At 30.7% G+C, this 13,773-nt stretch overlaps 2 long non-coding RNA genes across 3 annotated transcripts; both read left to right on the forward strand.

The window, feature by feature from the left end:
• Positions 1-475: 475 nt before the first annotated feature.
• Positions 476-2,019, forward strand: LOC148933703 (uncharacterized). 2 transcript variants are annotated; one of them, XR_016130592.1, is made up of 3 exons: positions 476-1,066; positions 1,202-1,599; positions 1,670-2,019. It is a non-coding gene; the product is annotated as an uncharacterized LOC148933703 (long non-coding RNA). The 2 variants fall into 2 exon arrangements; XR_016130591.1 differs by having other exon boundaries at positions 493-1,416; positions 1,489-1,599.
• An 8,880-nt stretch (positions 2,020-10,899) lies between these two features.
• LOC125217924 (uncharacterized) lies at positions 10,900-13,043 on the forward strand. The gene is made up of 3 exons (XR_007175839.2): positions 10,900-11,085; positions 12,158-12,213; positions 12,728-13,043. It is a non-coding gene; the product is annotated as an uncharacterized LOC125217924 (long non-coding RNA).
• Positions 13,044-13,773: the final 730 nt, after the last annotated feature.

Genomic DNA, 13,773 nt, shown 5'->3' on the forward strand with positions numbered 1-13,773 from the left:
AAAATTCCGAATCAGTGATACCAAGTAAAAAAAACAAAACAAAACAAGTAGCAATGTTAACAATAACCAAATCAAACTAACAATAATATCCAAACCAAACAAAAGGGATTAAACAATATCTCAAAGTTCCGATTTCGGGTCCCGAGAATCGGAGAACCGGTTAGGCCTAGCTGATTGTGATAAACATAATTAATCTTAAGTATCGTAGAAGGGTAATTATGTAATATATGAAACTAATTAATTTTTTTTTTTCATATATGAAACTAATTAGTAATTAACTTTGTTAATATATAAAACGGTTTATGGTTTAGAATTAAGGTAATTATAATCATTTTATTATTGGCTATATATTTCGTATGGAAACCCCAATTTCCTAAATTAGTTTGACTAGTTTTTGGAAATAATAACGCAAAGCCCATATAGAATCCTCACGGCCCAATCAATTAATTTATGAAATAATAAAAGGAAAAACAAAGCAAAAAATAAGAGTGAATTCTGAAATCATGGAAACCCCTAATTTTCCGATGGAATTGGATCCTGATTCCGGTGCCTGTGGTAAACGGAAAAGAGGAGAGATCGAGGATATACCGGAAATCGATTCCGGTGGCAAAATTGTTTACCGTGGCGGCGAGATTTCCAAAATCGATTACGGCGGCGGCGAGATTGCGGAAATCGATTACGGTGGCGGCGAGATTGCGGAAATCGATTCCGGTGGCGGCGAGGTTATGAAAATCGATTCCGGTGGTGGATCGGAAAAGAAAACGCGGCAGGTAGAGGAATTCGACGATAGATATGGAATACTTGAACCCTACAAAAAAAAAGATGGTATTCGAAGGCGAAGATTACGTTTATGTGGAGGAGCGGCCGTTGACCTGTCCCGAGCTCGTGTTGCGATTTCAGCTCAATCTCAGCTGGAAATGCAACACTTCTGCCACACTCACACACCAAAACAGCAATTTATAAGACAAAATGTAGAAATCGAATGGTATTGAATTGATAATCAACGGATAAAGGAATGATGATACAATAGGAATTGATGACGATAAACAAGATAGAAATAACCAAGGTAAATGCGTCGGATCCACGATCCTCAGCGTCAGCGCACACAAGACGCATTTTTCATGAATGAGAATATGCTGCTCATTTCTCTCCTTTTATATCCAGCTCTCACAAGCCCCTCTTTCTCCCTCATGGTTGTTAGATAGTTAGATCTCCAGATGTCCTCCCTTATTAGCTGACGTGGCGCTCAACCCCAGCCCCCTCCTCTTCATCAATTTGTGATCGTAACAAGCTCGTGTTGATGAGGATGACTACGACAGCGACTCCAGCAATGATGAGGTGGTGAGGTATATGGATCCAACTCCTTACGACCACAATGCTCTTCTCCGATACATCTCTCAAGTCCGCAATAGCTCTGTAAGTAAATCGGATTATATAATTGATTGATTGATAATGGTAATTTACGTAGGGTTTTGATGTGGATATTAGTCTTCCTTTAAGGCTGATAATGGGGGGCAGCCCCTTGTGGCCTCATCAGACGATATTGACTTTGTGAATGAGGCAGCCAAGCTTGCCATTGATGGAATCAATCTTGAAATGGTATGCTACTATGCCTGCTAATGATGATGATCAGGTGTAGTTTATTTATGATTGAAACATGTTTTTGCAGGTGTGGAAGTTACCAAGGCTGTGATACGATCTGCTATTTTTGACTCTCGCTGTAAAAAAAGTTGTCCAAGCAGCACAAGTGGAAACTATCCGAGCAGTTGTGCATCACCCCATATGTGAACCCATGGAACTCCATCAGTGGATGTTTTTTAAACCAGACCCTGCATATCTTTGCTACTAATATTAATTAGATCATGTTGAACAAGTTTTTAGGTTGCTCTCATCATTAGCAGGAGGCTTGTGAGTTTTGAGTTTTTTTACTTTGGTATTTATGCACTAACATTACATATGTTATCCATCCATGCACTATAATACTTAGGTATCTTATGTTTGAACAACTCTTTTAGAATCTGATTCAACTTATTATGCTGTCTCTTCTACCAATTCAAGAATATTTGAATTCCCTTTTACAAGTTATATAATGCTGCATTGTTCTAGTAATATATGTAATACTATGTGGTAGTGAATGGATGAGTAGTACTACTCCCCTGTTTGAGTTTATAGTACCATTACACTCATTTACTTTTTTCAAAATACCGTGAGAGTAATGTAAGAGTAATGTAGATTTAGTGAAGTCTGGAGTCTACTTGTAAAAGTCTACTAAATGTATACTTAAATTGTTACCCAATTACAAATATATACCTAAATCATATAATATCATTATTAATCAATCAACCAATTACTCAAAACTCCAAATTAAACATGAATAGGACTGAATCTAGTTTACTTACAAAGCTATTGCGGACTTATTTCGATGTCTAATCGAAATCTTCGTCTTCAAATATCGACATCCTTCTTTGGTAGGGATAGAGTATATCATATCTTTCTTTGAATTCCGTTACCTCTCTCGTTTTTTTAATCTGCCATAGCGGAATCAATTTTCGGTATATCCTCAATCTCTATTCTTTTTCGCTTACCACACGCATTGGAAATTAGGGTAATCTTGCAATTTCAGTCATATTTTTGTTTCGATATTTCCTTAATCCCTCTTTTCAGATTGTCCGAAAATTCGAACTATAAAATTCCCAAATCCAAAAATTAAATGCCAAATACGGTTTATGGTTTAGAATTATTGTAATTATAATCTTTTAACAAGATGATTTAAAAAGTCTATTAACAAGATGAGTTACCCAGTTACTAATAGGAGAGTCATCAATTGCTAACTCAACTTTTAATTGCTAACTTTTGGTCAATTAACATTAATATCCCTAATTAATATTTTCTGTGCAGTGTATTGAAACTCAATTACTCATGGATGAAATGGTTTGTAGTGTGGAAGCTAGAATTACAAAATTATTTTTAATTTAGCGGAACTTTGGAAATATGAAATTTATGAGTATGGACTATGGATTGGAAAAGGATGAAAATAAGAAAGGTAAATTATACAGTTAAATACTAGTAGTACTTTTTAAAAACCATTTGAATTATAGATTATTAGTTGCAAGAAGAAGGATTCCTCTTTATTAATACACAATATCATTTTTTTACTTTTTATATAGCATTATATGCTGTTCAAATCTACATAAGCAATAAAATCGGCTATTCCAAATTTCCGTATTAAAGAACGTGGAAAAAATAATAAAGGGAAAATGAAGGGACAAAAATGTAAATTAAGAAAATATCATCGACGTGTATAAGACTATAAGTCTGTGTTGTGTTCGGTGAACTCCTCAACTTATTTTTGGTTTTGCAATAATTTTTAGAGTAAACTGAAAATAGTTTCTGGACTATGCGTTTATCTAGCCAATGAATCTTAGATTTTAAAAATATACTCAGACAACTCTGGACTAAGCGTTTATCTTAAAAATATCCCCAGACAATTTGGTATTTTTACATTTTAAATCTGATATTATTTCAGTGATGTACTAAATCTGATATTATTTCAAAATTATCATTCTTCTTCCCTTTTGACATCCTTCACTTTGTTTCTTTATTTCAATATTAAATTTAATTTTATAAAATTAAATTTTAAATTTCTATTTTTAAATATCAATAATTTTTTTAATTATTAAAATTACTATTAAATAATAAATTAATAGTTTTAATCAAAATTTGATAGTGTCTAATATTTAATCAATAAGGTACAACGATGCCTTAGTTTTAATCAATATTTAATACTCCCTCCGTCCACAAACAATAGATCTATTGTTGTTCGGCACGGGTTTTAATGTATAATTGGTAAAGTAAGAGAGATGAGGAGAAAAAGTAGGTAAAGTAAGAGAGATAAGGAGAAAAAGTGAGTAAAGTATGAGAGATGAAAGAAAAAGTGGGAAAAGTATGAGAGATAAACTTTGCATTTTTAGAAAGTGATCTATTTTTTGTGGACGTCCCAAAATGACAAAGTGATCTATTTTTTGTGGACGTCCCAAAATGACAAAGTATGGAGGGAATAGTTTTAATCATAAATAAATCATATAACACGATTTATTTCGAAATAAATATGCATCTAATGTAAGACTAATATAGTTTTCGTTTATTAATTTGAAAACAATCAAAATTAACTAGAAAATTTCAACAAAAATTCTCTTATATCAAATTTTTAGTCAACTTCATAATATTTTTAGTCAAATTCTCATATACATTAGATGCATATTTATTTAATTGTGTTAATATGATCTATTTATGATTAAAACTATTAAATATTTATTAAAACTAAGGCGTCCTTCATACCTTATTGATTAAATATTAGACACTATCAAATATTGAGTAAAACTATTAATTTTTTATTTAATAGTAATTTTAATGATTAAAAAAATTTATTGATATTTAAAAATCAAATTTTAAAATTTAATTTTATAAAATCAAATCTAATATTGAAATAAAGAAACAAAGTGAATGATAGCAAAAGGGAAGAAGAATGATAATTTTGAAATAATATCAGATTTAGTACATCACTGAAATAATATCAAATTTAAAATGTAAAAAGACCAAATTGTCCAAACCCCCTAAAACGGTATTTTCATCACGAAACAGTGAAAAATGATCATTTTCGAGATAAACGCTTAGTCCAGGGTTGTCTGAGAATATTTTTAAAGTCCAGGGTTCATTGGCGAGATAAACGCATAGTCCAGGGACTATTTTTGTAGGTCACTCTAATTTTTAAAAAACAAAAAACATTCAAAATAAAATTTTTTTGTTCCACCTGTAAACTGCTGATCAAATCTATACAATACTCCCTCCGTTTCACTATAGTTGAGTCATTTTTCCATTTCGGAAAGTTTCTTCATAGTTAAGTCATTTCCATATATGGTAACTTTTTTCTCTTTCTTACTTTACCTTCTCTTACTTTATTCTCTCTACTTTATTTACTTTATACTTTATTCTCTCTACCTTTTCCTTTCTCTTATTTTTTTATCTATTTATTTAACACACCCAACATCTCTTTCTTAGACTTCGTGTCCAAAAGTTCCGCCTCAACTATAGTGAAACAGAGGGAGTATATAAAAGGAGAGTTTTTGAGAAATTTACAGGATTGCCATTTAATTTAAAAATGTATATTAAACAATATATAAAAGGGGAGTTTCGGAGAAATTTACAAGATTGCCATTTAATTTTAAAAATTATAATAAATTAAATATATGTAATTTAAAGACCATTAAACGTGTAATTAAGTAGAGTGAGCGAGAGATTTTACTATATCATGTATGATTAAGTGGAGTGAGTGGGAGATTTTACTACGTCATTTAAATTTGCGCCTATTTGTGTTAATTCATCGGCATGAGTAGTAGTAGTAGTTTGAATCAAGGAGAGTACAAAAACTCAAACAATTGTTGTGGAATAATGAAACTTTCCTTTCAAAGTGTTGTTTTCGAAGAACGAATTTAACCTTCTTTTTCTGTTCCAGCTCTAACAATATCATCTCTCTACCCATTCCTTTATTTCATGGTAATCACTTAACTCCTTTCCATCGTCTCTTTATTTTGGGATAATATACGTTGGGGTAATCATGTTTATTTTACTATGTCATGTGTGATTAAGTGGAGTGAGTGGGAGGTTTTACTATGTCATTTAAATTTGATTAGAATTACAAATAAAAATAATTTTCTGTCCTTTCATTGAATGCATGTGGTGTGAATTGTTCGATTGTGTACTTTCATAAGTCTCATCTAATGATCGTTTTAATACATATTGATTATTGGTTTTGTGCATTGAAAATTGATTTTGTTCCTTATTTTATTGTAGTTCTAGGTGAGGCGGACGACTTTAAAGATGACAAACGAGTTATTTTACCTATGGGTTCTGTTAAGTGTGACGAATTGTGAAGAATTATTGGTTTTAGTTTATAATGATGAGATTTTAAAGTTAATGTAGTGTATAAAGAAGTTTTAAAAATGATGAGTAATTATTCATTGTGTTTAATTCTTTATTTTGATAGATTTTTATCTTCATAATCCTTAATTTAATGTTTAAACATTATATTATGCGATTTGTTTCAAATTTATTATACTTCAATGTTGATTTGTATAAAATTTTGATTCTCGTATAACTAAAATTGTTACTCATATTTTTCATTATTAATATTAATTATAATTTTATTTAATTAATTTAAAAGTAAAAATTAATATTTTAAAAATATATTAATCTGTGCATAGCACAGGCGTGATACTAGTGTAATTAATTTTTGAGTTAATATTTAGATACTTGATTAATATTTTTATCCCAAAGGGTGTGTTATATTGTTAACTCATAACTTAATTGCTAACTACAATTAAATAATAGCCATTAGATATTCAAATTAAGGGCTTAGATCATTAATCCCTAAATGTCAATACGATCAACGAAAAACGTCAATAAGGCCATATGATTAATTCCAAAAAATATCAATAGGGGTATTAATGTCAATTAACTACATGTTTAGTTATAACTAACTTTTAAAAGAAATCCCAAAACTTTAAATTCATATAACATATATCAAATTAAAGATAATTTCATAAGGATTCCAACGATATCCTACATGCAATTGTTCCGATGTCAAAAATTTTTTTATAAAAATTCAAAATTTTTAAATTTTTTCGTACAAGCAGAAATGTCAACATACTATATAAAACATGTCAATATAATACATATAGAATGTCAATATAAGCAATGAGTTAACATTCTTAAAGCATTGTGTTGACATTCCCAAAGCATTGTGTTGATATTTTCGAAACACTATATTGACATTTTTATCCAAAACCCTAATTTAGAATTTTTTTTTAATCTTTTTTTTATTTTAATAATAAAAACGAAAATTACATGTGGCAAATTGTAGACCTCACGTTTTCTAAAATCCTATGTTCTTAAATTAGTTATAGTTAGCAATTAAATGATAAGTTAGCAATTGATTACTTCCCTTATCCCAATATATAGATATTAAATTCGGATTATATGATTATATCCCCACTAATGCAACTTGAATTAGCTTAAATTTACAAATTTCGTGATTATTTAGAAGAATATTGCAATTATGATACAGTTTTTATTGTATATGCTGAAAGGGATGTAATCAATTGCTAACTAATTATCAATTCCAAATTGAGACCAATTTTCAACCATTAGATTAGAAGATCTTGTGGTTAATATAATGCCAAGTGTAATATATTTTAAATTTAAATAATTATTAATTAAATTAAAAGGGTATTAATGTCAAATCCTATATGTAGTAATTATAACTAACTACTTTCTCTCTCCTCAAAATCATCTCAAATCTTTAAATTTACGTAACTCTCTCAATTTAAATTATTTTTTCGCAAAAAATATATCAAATTAAAGATAATTTAATAAGGATTCTAACGAGATCTCAATTGCATATGTTCTGACGACGTTCGGATGATGAAATTTGATATTTTTTATTTTTGTTTTCGTAAATGTTGATACCCAGATTTTTATCAACAAATACATCAAAAAATCTCAATAAAACCATGTAAAAATCTCAATAAATATGTGTTGATATTTTCTTGTACTAATGTTGATATTCTTATATCATATTGTTGATATTTGTAATACACAATGTTGATATAAAAAAACACCCACGAAAATTATCATATGATAACATAATGACGATATTACCCTTTTGTTGATTTTTTGTCTACTATTTATTGAGATTTGTGAGCTTTAATCTCATCCACTTATTTTAAAATTCAAGGATGGAAATTTAGTCTTAATTTTGGATTAGGGTGCTACAAGCATTAGAATAAGACCGTATGCTGAAATGCAAATCATTTATTTTCCTCGTAACCAACCCCACCAACCCACCTTGAAAAAGTACAGTTTTTTTGGTTTAGGAAAGTGGAGTTGATTGAGTTGGTAATTATATTTAATATTTGCATTAATTTGTTGTTAGCATGATCTTTAATTCGAAGATTGTGTTTTGGTTTGATCTTTGATGGATTTGGAACAGTGTTTTAAAAACTGGACCGGACCGGCCGGTTCGATCGGTTGGACCGCGAACCGGTAAGTAGTCCGGTCCGGTTTGCTCATATAAACCGCCTCCACATTGAGCCGCCTTGAACCAGTGAAACCGGCCGGTTAGACCAGTTGAACCGCGAACTGGAAACCGGTTTTCACTAAAAATGCTTAAAATTTTGTTGTCAAAGAGGCTTGAACCCAAGACCTCTTGTCAAATTAGTAACACCTTTACCACTCCACCACAATGCATTGAGTGATATGATATGAACATTAGCTAAATTTATATATTAAACATGATAAATTTTTATTTACACTAACTTATAATCCAAATTTAATAAATAATTATTAATTATATTATCTATAACTATATTTAACATTCACTAAATTTTAATATTATTTATATATAATCAGTTATACATAGGGTTTAATATTTTTATATATTATTAATTGCATTTTGTTATTTATTGAATCTTAATGTATATAGTATGCATTTACATTTTATATATATGTTATATTATTGCGTCAAATAAAACATATTTTGAAAAAAAATGAACTTTATTTGTTTTTATCATAAAATATCAACAAAATTTTAGTATATTTAAAATATTTTACTATAAAAAATATTAGTATAAATTTAATATTCAATATATTTTACTACTATTCTTTGTGTAATATATTTTTATATAAGTACATAATGTTAAATGTGTTTTAGTAATAAATTATTAATTATATTTATCATTCATTATTTAATATATATTTTATATATTATATATTTAATTATATATGTTTATAATAATATTCCGGTTCGACCAGTGGTTCGACCAGTGAACCGGTTGAACCAGTGAACCAGTAACGACGCCGGTTCGCCGGCCGGTCCGATTTTTAAAACATTGATTTGGAAGAACTAACTTTCTTCCAAGATAATTTAATCAATATTTCCATTTCTAATTTTCAATGCTTATTTGCTACCGTAACACAATAATCGAGTTTGATACTTTTTTATATTTATATTTTTTTATTATATCCATTATGAAGACATCAGTTCTTTGGCTTAACCAAATTCAACACCAAACCCACCTCAAACAGTTTCGTTTAGGTAAATCTGTTAATGGAACCGATCAACCATTTCCCAATATAGCCTAACGTAAATTAAGTACCTATAAATACCAAAATTATCATAAGAAGAATGAAGGGTTTAGGGAACTAGTAGTAGTACTACTTATGTTGAATATGAATTATGTCATCGCTTCTACCTTATTAGGAATCTTGTTTGTTTCTGGACATGTGTTTTATTAAACGTAAAGTTTTGAAACGGTTTTCAAAAGATATATGAGTTCTTTTTTTTTTTTTCAGCACATTTATGTTGGGAAAATCTCAATACAATTTAATGATTATGGGATTGAAGTTTTAAAAATTGTGAAATTTTGACATGATTTTTTAGAGATATATGAGTATTCTTGTTTATTTTTAAGCATTTTATGTTGGAAAAAGTCCAATACAGTGTAACGATTTTGATTGATATTAAAACATGTGATAACAAACCATATGTTGTACTAGTAGTAGATCAATGATTTTAGCTCAAAATGCGGGCCGGGAAGCTAAGCCTTTTTTGATTTTTAGGAATAAAGGAGAAATTTATCACCTAAGTTTTAGCTTCACAACTTCTTTGAGTATTAAAGCACCAAAGGAGTCAAAGAATTGTGATTTTGAAGCCCATTTTGAGGCAGAGCCCATGTCTTCCCATTGTGCGTTTTTCATGCTCAATTTGTTACTCAATTTCTCAAAGAATTATTACCACTCCGATCCGTCTCTGAAACTTATCAATGGAGGGTTAAACCAGACCCGGCCGAGGCTTGATTCTTCTATCTTTGCTCAAGAACTCTGCTCTTGTCATAGTTTTCTTAGAGTTATATAGTGTCTTCACCTTATCGGCAGCCAGCGGCGGACTTACATGGAAGCATGGGGTTCATTGGAACCCCCAACAATTTGAGTTTTCACTGTATATAATGTGTTTATATTTAATTCATCATAATAGTGTCTAGTGCAGTTGGTTTCTGAGTTAGGCAAATATCCCTGCGACTCTAGGTTCCGACTCCTAGCGGGTCACAAGTACTTCCTCTTCATTTCTGTATATTTTAATTTGTGGATTTTCAATTATAATTTTACAAATACTTCCTCTTCATTTCTGTATGTTTTTAATTTATGGAATTTCAATTATAATTTTAAATTTTTCCATACATAAATGTTTTTAATTTATGGATTTTCAATTATAATTTTACAAATACTTCCTCTTCATTTTTGTATGTTTTTAATTTGTGGATTTTCAATTATAATTTTAAATTTTCCCATACCAGAAGCAGTTTTTTCTAATTGGCATGCGTTTACATTTATGCATTATTTGTACTTTTTAAATTTTCTCATACTAGTAAGTTTGTACAATTTTTGTTTATTTTCTTTCAGATTACTAATTTTAGAGTATAACTTTTGTTGTTTTCTCATTTATGTAGTTTTTATAATCTAAGAATAAAAAATTAATAATTATTTAGCCCCACAAAAAAAATACTGCTATTAGTACATTTATTTTAATTTTGATTAGAAAAATTATTTTTTAATTATTTCGATGATGACAATGTCGTTGTATGTATCTTTAATTTAGATTGCTTAATCTCAAATTATTTATTCATCATTATCAACTTTTCTCTCAACTTTATATTGTTCATGTCGGGATTTTTTTCTTCGGACGTTGATACTAAAATTAACCATAGTTTGGACCCCCAATATAAAATTCTTGCGTAGGCAGCTAATATGGTCCAGGTTTGAGATAATGTGTAACCTGTTTTATGACGTTCATTTGAAATTCCCTTGATAAATGAGAATTTTCAGATAACTGAGGTCTTTATAAATTGTTTTAGATCCAAGAAGTGTTCTACTACAGCAAGAAACCCAAGGTTTAAGACCATGATGCATGAGAGCGCAAAGGATATTTTTCTTTGTGATCTTGATATGGATGACGAGCTAAATGAATTTCGGGTATTTTTATTTTTCTTCTTATCTAAAACTTGATGATAAAGTTTCTACTTCACATTTCTTTAACTCTATCTAATTTCTTTTACTTGGGTGAGAAAAGTTGGTTGAAGGGGTGAAGGTTTGTTTTTCTTCACACTCATTTTATAGAGAAAGGACGAATTGAAACCACATGGACTCTTTTGAGAAAGTTATGTGCTAAAACTTGGGGATAGTGATTGTCAGGCGTGTCTCTATTCATTGAGCATATTTCTTTGAATTAACAGAACGTCTCTCTATATAATTACTGATGTGCTTGTTTAGTCTTGTTTTGATGCTTGGGTGCTGCTCATGCCATTTATCTGAGATACGTTACGCTTAATCGTTGCGTTGCTGGAATAAGAATATTTGAACCATAAATCAAACAAATATACCTATCTACTGAAAACGGAAAAGGAAGAATCACAAAAGAACAAGTTGAAGAGTATTATTTCTTGAAGATAATTTTTTTCTGGCTCATAATTGCGTTTATTTGCCTATTGTTTTAATCACTAGTCCAAAAAACTGACTATTAGTGTTACAAGCTCTGACCTCCTGGTGGCTGGTGGGACATATTGTATATGTTATGCTGTTAAATTTTGTAAAACCAATCCAGTACTGTTCCTTTTTTTATAAAGAGGAAAACTAATGATGATGCCTCCTAAATGACAAGTAAGTTGGAAATTTATGATAACTTCTACACCGTGTTTATATTATGGAGTTTTAGGGCATTGCTATTGGAGTTGGAGCTTTTGCATTCATTAGAGCTTTCAATTGCATTACATTCAGTAGTAGTACGTACATTTACAACTGAGGACTCACTTGATCATTTCTTAAGAACATAATCATGAGCTTAAAATAGCAAGCTAGCTAGACACCAACATAAAATTTGTTTTGTTTTTAGCTTTCAACATCATTGTTTTATTAGGTTGATATTATTAAATGTTTTATTCTCTTGCTTTTTCTTGACTAATTTAAAGATGGTCAAATTCATCCAATAGACTATCAAACATTCGATACTGCTATCTTTATGCCTGTTTCTTCCTTTGTGCTTTTATAGGATGGAGTTCTTCGGGAAAATGATCTTGAAGATCTATTTTTAACTGCACCATAAAGGTAAACATAATCTATAAATTTTACTTTTTGTTATTGTTGTTATTTTTCTCCCCCTTCTCTTCAGATATCAAATATATTGAACCTCAAACTGCATGGTTTCTTGATGCGTTTTCTGCAATAAATCTAATGAACCATAGAATGGTAAAGATCCATTTGCTCTGGTTGTGTGTGTACGTTTTGGTCTTCTGGAGTGAGTAGTGCATGCATAAAATTGATTTTCACATGGGTGGTGATAGATGGAACAACATATTTTTGCCAGCAATTGGATCTTGGTCCTCATACCTTTTGCACTTTTTAGCATCATGAATTTTAGCAACTTTCCTTTTGTCTTTCTGGTATTCCTTGGTTTTTGTTATGTAATTTTAGTCCTTAAATGAAGCTCCTTATAAGGATGCAGTTGATAGAATTTAACGAATCTGAGCCTTAACGAATTTGCATGTATGAGCTAGATTATAGTTTTAGATCTCTCTATGTTTTCTTGTGATTGACACGAAATGCATTCTCTTTATATGAGGTGGTGATGGGATCGTGGGGTCAAATTCATTCAACTGGGGTTACTCGCGCCTGCAATTTTGGCTCGGGTGGAGGGTTTGGACAAGGCCAGAAAGACAAGTTTAGAGGTCGAATTTTCCAACCCCAAAGGAGATGCCTGGAAAAGTTAGTGATTGGCCAGGAGAGAGCTAAAAAGGTCCATGGCTTCTCAACTTGGAAGTATGTTCCATTTAGATATTTTACATTACAATACTTCTCTTCTGTGAAGACTAGGTGGCTTTCAGGTTTTTGGATCAAATGTTTATGAATTTTGTCCAGTATGTTACTGATTTTTGTTATGTTGGCATATGAATATCTGATGTTATGCTATACCTTGCAAGCTAGGCCTGTTGCGAATGCAGATGGTAACAGACCTGCTGGCCAAACTTTGGACTGACAGAATGTTTCCCATAAAGAAAAATTAAATCTTTTGATGTTGTTATGAAGAGGATTTCCCCTTTACAAGCCAACAACTCTTCCAATTACAACACGATCCAACTGTTTGATTGTAAATCATGTTTTGTTGTGTCTTTATGCTTACAAAAGTACATCTCATTTTTCAGGCAGGATATGTTAGGGAAGATGCCGAGTCCATTTTATACAAACTGCTTATGGCAAGCGTGCCACAGCATAATGTTGCCAGAATGTGTTTATATCTAAACATTAGCAGTGATTTGTCCGGGGAAGGTGGGGACTAAGTACTTTTACTTCTTATGGAGTCATGTGAATATGTTTACTATGTTGCTAACATGCGTCATTAGAACATAGGCGCATAAATCTCATGTTATTTGATATAATGTGCTATGGATGAATCTGAGCCTTGACCAATTTGCATGTATGAGCTAGATTAACTGTGCAATCTAGTATGAAGGCGCTAAATCCAGTATGCTTAGGATGTCCTAATGAATATTATTAGGCAACCCCAGAAGAGGCCCGGAAACTTAATCTTCCACCAGAGTGTATAAATAAAACTCCATCGGGTGATACATTTGTGCTATCATGTTACAGAAGGTAGTTTATGCATCCCCA

Source organism: Salvia hispanica, chromosome 1 (assembly GCF_029641045.1).
Source record: "Salvia hispanica isolate PSC_SH4W2 chromosome 1, Shi_PSC_v1, whole genome shotgun sequence".
Lineage (NCBI taxonomy): Eukaryota > Viridiplantae > Streptophyta > Magnoliopsida > Lamiales > Lamiaceae > Salvia > Salvia hispanica.